The sequence below is a fragment of the Schistocerca gregaria genome, chromosome X, assembly GCF_023897955.1.
Source record: "Schistocerca gregaria isolate iqSchGreg1 chromosome X, iqSchGreg1.2, whole genome shotgun sequence".
In the NCBI taxonomy this organism is placed as follows: Eukaryota; Metazoa; Arthropoda; class Insecta; order Orthoptera; family Acrididae; genus Schistocerca; species Schistocerca gregaria.
In genome coordinates this window covers 587,416,227-587,422,226 of record NC_064931.1, presented here as the reverse complement: position 1 = coordinate 587,422,226, position 6,000 = coordinate 587,416,227, and the positions used below count along the sequence as shown (strand labels likewise).

At 41.7% G+C, this 6,000-nt stretch overlaps 1 protein-coding gene across 1 annotated transcript in view; it reads left to right on the top strand.

Moving 5' to 3' along the window:
- Positions 1-2,234: 2,234 nt before the first annotated feature.
- LOC126298231 (uncharacterized) overlaps positions 2,235-6,000 on the top strand; it is a 641,644-nt gene continuing 637,878 nt past the window's right edge. The window contains exon 1 of the mRNA XM_049989537.1: positions 2,235-2,291. The gene's annotated coding sequence lies outside the window, so the exon portion shown is untranslated. The remainder of the gene's footprint in view (positions 2,292-6,000) is intronic.

Below are 6,000 nucleotides of genomic sequence, written 5' to 3'. Positions count from 1 at the left end.
ATCACAATAACTGACACATACATACACTACTGGCCATTAAAATTGCTACACCAAGAAGAAATGCAGATGATAAACGGGTATTCATTGGACTAATATATTATAATAGAACTGACATGTGATTACATTTGCACGCAATTTGGGTGCATAGATCTTGAGAAATCAGTACCCAGAACAAACACCTCTGGCCGTAATAACTGCCTTCATACGCCTCGGCATTGAGTCAAACAGAGCTTGGATGCCGTGTACAGGTACGTCTGCCCATGCAGCTTCAACACGATACCACAGTTCATCAAGAGTAGTGACTGGCGTATTGTGACGATCCAGTTGCTCGGCCACCATTGACCAGACGTTTTGAATTGGTGAGAGATCTGGAGAATGTGCTGGCCAGGGTAGCAGTCGAACATTTTCTGTATCCAGAAAGGCCCGTACAGGACCTGCAGCCTGCGGTCGTGCATTATCCTGTTGAAATGTAGGGTTTCGCAGGGATCGAATGAGGGGTAGAGCCACGGGTCGTAACACATCTGAAATGTAGCGTCCACTGTTCAAAGTGCCGTCAGTGCGAACAAGAGGTGACCGAGACGTGTAACCAATGGCACCCCATACCATCACGCCGGGTGATGCCAGTATGGCAATGACAAATACACGCTTCCAATGTGCGTTCATGGCGATGTCGCCAAACATGGATGCGACCATAATGATGCTGTAAACAGAACATGGGTTCATCCGAAAAAATGACGTTTTGCCATTCGTGCACCCAGGTTCGTCGTTGAATACACCACCGCAGGCGCTCCTGTCTGTGATGCAGCGTCAAGGGTAGCCGCAGCCATGGTCTCAGAGCTCATAGTCAATGCTGCTGCGCCGGCCGCGGTGGTCTCGCGGTTCTAGGCGCGCAGTCCGGAACCGTGCGACTGCTATGGTCGCAGGTTCGAATCCTGCCTCGGGCATGGATGTGTGTGATGTCCTTAGGCTAGTTAGGTTTAAGTAGTTCTACGTTCTAGGGGACTAATGACCACAGCAGTTGAGTCCCATAGTGCTCAGAGCCATTTTGATCCAATGCTGCTGCAAACTTCGTTGAACTGTTCGTGCAGATGGTTGTTGTCTTGCAAACGTCCCCATCTGTTGACTCGGGGATCGAGACGTGGCTGCACGATCAGTTACAGCCATGCGGATAAGATGCCTGTCATCTCATCTGCTAGTGATACGAGGCCGTTGGGACCCAGCACGGCGTTCCGTATTACCCTCCTGAACCCACCGATTCCATATTCTGATAACAGTCATTAGATCTCGACCAACGCGAGCAGCAATGTCGCGATACGATAAACCGCAATTGCGATAGGCTACAATCCGACCTTTATCAAAGTCGGAAACGTGATTGTACGCATTTCTCCTCCTTACACGAGACATCATAACAACGTTTCACCAGGCAACACCGGTCAACTGCTGTTTGTGTATGAGAAATCGGTTGGAAACTTTGCTCATGTCAGCACGTTGTAGGTGTCGCCACCGGTGCTAACCTTGTGTGAATGCTCTTGAAAGCTTATCATTTGCTTATCACAGCATCTTCTTCCTGTCGGTTAAATTTCGCGTCTGTTGCACGTCATCTTCGTGGTGTAACAATTTTAATGGCCAGTAGTGTAGCTTCCGTTACTGCTTCTAGCTAGACACCAGTGCCTACGAGCTTTAACTTGTTCGCTAAAGCACTCAAGATGATCATTATGTGATTGAAAATCGATTTTCCTGTTAATAAATCTTCAAAATTACGGCCAACGCTGACCTTCCTTTTAATTTTTATTGTCCTCGGGTTAGTTAAGTTTAAGTAGTTCTCAGTCTAGGGGACTGATGACCTCAGATGCCTAATTATGAGCCCAAAAAAAAAGATCAAAAACAAAGAGAAGTCGATCGGCTACCAGTTTCTCCTTTACACATTCATTTACGTTTCTTTCCCTAACAATGCTGTCAGTACTGTCGGTAATCCTACCATTACTACGTCTTGTATGCACTGTATCAAAACTACTGAACTGCAGTTTTGGTAGAGCACAACTCTATTCGTGAGGGCACTTTCGCGGCATCCGGTCGTAGTTAGCGTCTCGGTCATCTAATTTGGCATAGCTGTCGTAGCCACCGCTGTGCCGCCGTGAGGTAAGGCGAGCGCTGATTGGTCGCGCGCGGTGGGGTGGGAGTCGCTGGCCGCGTCGCGCGCTGCGTGACGGCGAGCCCTCAGTCCGCCTTGAGCAGCGGCGCCGCCAGCATCGGCAGCGAGCGGCACCAGCCCCAGCCCCGGCAGAGGCACGGTACTTCGCCGACACGTGCTCTCTCTTCTCTCTCTCTCTGTCTCTTCTATCCTGATTCGTGTACACTGCTTTCATGTTTTGCCGAGTTTGAATCGAGACGAACACCTCTGAGTAGTTATTATCCGACTGTCATAACTTTAATGAAATAAAAACGGTTTTGGTAAATGAAAACTTCGTAATTTACACGTGTTCTGGAAAATGAATCGTATGTAAATTTTTTCTGAAAAGGGTAGATACTTGTAATAAGCGGTTGGAAACAGTTTTTTGTGCTATTAATGCTTTAAGAACTATAACATAGAACAGTATCTTATATTCCCTAATTCAGTGAGGTAGCTTTCAATGTTGCTCTTCCGTATCTCTAGAGGTAACTTGTGCTTTAAGAGGAAGTAATCGTGCTGTAAATAAGGCTACACCTATTTGCAATAGAACCACTATACTGGGGACTGATGATATTTTGAACTTCATTGTTGTCTTTAACGTGTATTCGCGATTCTGGCCACTCGTTTCGTGGCTTGCCTGTTACACGATATAGACCGTTGTAAATAAACCTATGAATTTTTAGTTTTTTGAAGATTTATTTATTAGTCCTACTACTGGAGTACTGGGCGGTGATGCGTAATTTTTTCGTGATTTGTTTAGCATCTGATACTTATCATTAGCTTTAGAATGAAACTGCCACTGGCTTGAGAAGCGTACAAAGATAACATGCTTCAGATTTCGCGACCAATTTCTTTCAGCTCCCGAAGTTTGTCAAAATTGAGTAACTGTATCTAAGAATGAAACTACTTTATTCAAAGTGGAACTAGGTTACTTATTATCCCGCGCACTTCTTGGGCGTATGATGAAAGGAAACGGAGATTGTGTTCATTGTTAATACCATTGTTGGTGATTAGGGCGTCCGGCGTGGAAGCTAGTATCGGCGTGGCACTGCTGGAAGGTTCCCGAAGTTCAGGTATGAATCGTCTGATGAGACATACGAAAGGACAGACGATTTTTCTTCATTAACTGGCTTATAGAACGATATCTTCATGAAAGTACGGACACCGGTGATTGAATCTAGAGTGCAGTGAACTGTAAGTTAGGATACAATGTCACCACTCGTAAGCAGAAAACACGTAATTTATAACTGACTACATTCATATAGATGACACCGAGAGGGCTTGACCTAAAAAAGGAGTAACCTTGATACACTATTTTACTGGCCGTGAAATGCTGTAATACGTAATCACCGGGTGTCTCCTCTACGGAAACCTAAGGTTCTCCTTTTCAACTACGGGATTAAATCTGAAAGAGAGATCTTCGTATTGTCAGCATGACCGGAATAAGTTTTGAGCTACGATAGGATTAATGTCACAAAATGTGTTACGTGGCATTCAGTATTTTGTGGTAAAGGAATTGAATGCCCTGGCACTCAACATTGTTCATTCTCTCATAGGTCCCAAAAGTATTTCAAATATATTTATACAATCTTGGCTTGTTATGCACGTGTGATTTTGCCTCTGCTGAGCGAATGGAGCGTACGAAAAATAAAAACTAAAGTCATACATCACGATATATTTTTATGGCTATTGTAGCTTTATCTAAGGGAGTAAATGTTTGTACAGAATTTGAGGTAACATTTACGTAAAAGAAGGTTGTAAGAAATAGTTGTCTTCTCCTTTGAGTAAACGAAGTAGTCATGGTTTCGGTTTTTATTTTCCAATCTCTCACATCGTTGACTAAAATTGTGGAAGCGAAGTATCAAATCACGTATAACGCTTTAGGAATATCTACAGCACCTACGGGCATATGGTAAGTTGCTTATGGCATAAATAGTTCGCTGACGACTTCTAGAATTTAATTACTGCAGTTAATTTCTTCACTGGAAGTTCAAAGACTAATAATCTCAATACAGTCTGCCAAAATAGGTAACTAATTTCACCTTTCTGATGTAACTGTCTCATCAAGAACCTTTTTAAGCCTACAGTAACAGCCCGATGAACGACTATTCTTATAGATTTCGAACAAAAGAATTCGGAAAAGTATCAGTCCTAAATGCTTTGTACGAATCACGACTTTTTGTTAATAGGTTTCGTGTGTTCTTTTCATATATCGGTCTACACTTTTCCTTTTTGCCTCTTTCTTTTGATTCTATTTAATTAAAGCGATAAATGATTTCTTTTATAATTTTGATCACCTTACCCTCTTAACTTTGTTCGTAAAATTTAATTTCTGTGTAGACCACAAGAAGCACTGACGAATCCCTTCATGGAGCCCATTTGTTCCTGCTGTTTTCTGCTCGGCACTTATTGTATAAGACAGTACAAAAATAACTTAATTTTGGCTTCGTCTCGATAATTAATACTGACGAAAAGACAGTCTTTGACCTGTATTTTGACAAATGTATCCTCCAATGATGTTAAAGAATTCGAGTGGTAAGACGTTGAACTCATATTCGGTGAGAAGGCGGTTCAAACCTGTGCCGGCCGTCCACATTTAGATTTCTGGTGGTTTTTACCAAATCCCTTATGACGAAATCCGGGATAGTTCTTGTGAAAAATATTCGATTAATTTCCTTCCCTATCCTTTCCCAATCCGAGATTGTTTTCCCTCTCCACTGACGCTCAAGTCGACAGAACGTTAAACCTTGATATTTCTCCGAAGCAGCTCCCTGAATATGTAAAGTTTAGTTTCGAACAAAGTTCTCATTTGTTTGGCCATAGTTACTGAACTTACTACCGTCTAAACCATGACTTAGAATAACTCAAATTTTCTCATTCTTCAATATTATTGTAATTAACATTTTTAACGGCATTTTATAAAGTTACACTAATGTAACATTATATTTGTAGCCAACTGTGGGTTGATCACACTATTAGCTAGCATCTGCGATTAAATACTTCTACAATTTTAATGGACAGGTACGTGAATCGAATTATCTACTATACTGTTAATGCTAAAGACGAATTCTTCTCAATAGCTGCAGACAACGATTCATAATGCGAATAAGCCTCCTGTTATCTAGGCATTGCTATTCATTATCTTGCTCATCCATGGACTCACGTACACTATGACGCAGAATGTGGAAAAGATTTTTGGAAATCATATGCGTACCGACTACATACTATGTGAAACACCACGGATCGTCATGGGGAAAGCGTACAGCACGTGCAGATTATTCTGAATGAATACATTGGCTCTGCCTCAAGCCGTGTGGCAGATGATGGCGTTCAGAAGTATTTTTTATAGGAAGTGTGTGTTTTGGGAGAGCATACAGTAACTGACTCTAAACAAACTGATGAAATATGTAAATTACCGTATTCTTAAACAAAACTAATCAGGATGTAGACGCTCATTCAACATGCTTCACAGATAGGAATTTCTACATTCATTGTCTTTTGAAAAGAAAGGAGCTGTAGTGAACAGTAATGTTAGGAACAGTACATGTCTTACTATAAGTTACTAGTGACTGATTCAGAAACATTATCAGAATATCGCCAAAAATCGACACGTTCAGTCACCAAAATGTGTAAGAAACTGTAATATGACGAATTAAATTTTTAAAGTTTTGGTAAAAATTTACAGTTTCGTTGACACCTGTGTCATTTTGTTGTTCAGTTGAAGATGGAATAACTAAGCTCTTACTGCAATTGTAGTTTTGAACCTACAGAGGCCTAGCCTATTTTGTATCAGAAACGTTAATAAATAAATGTTCAGCGTTTCAGTAGAT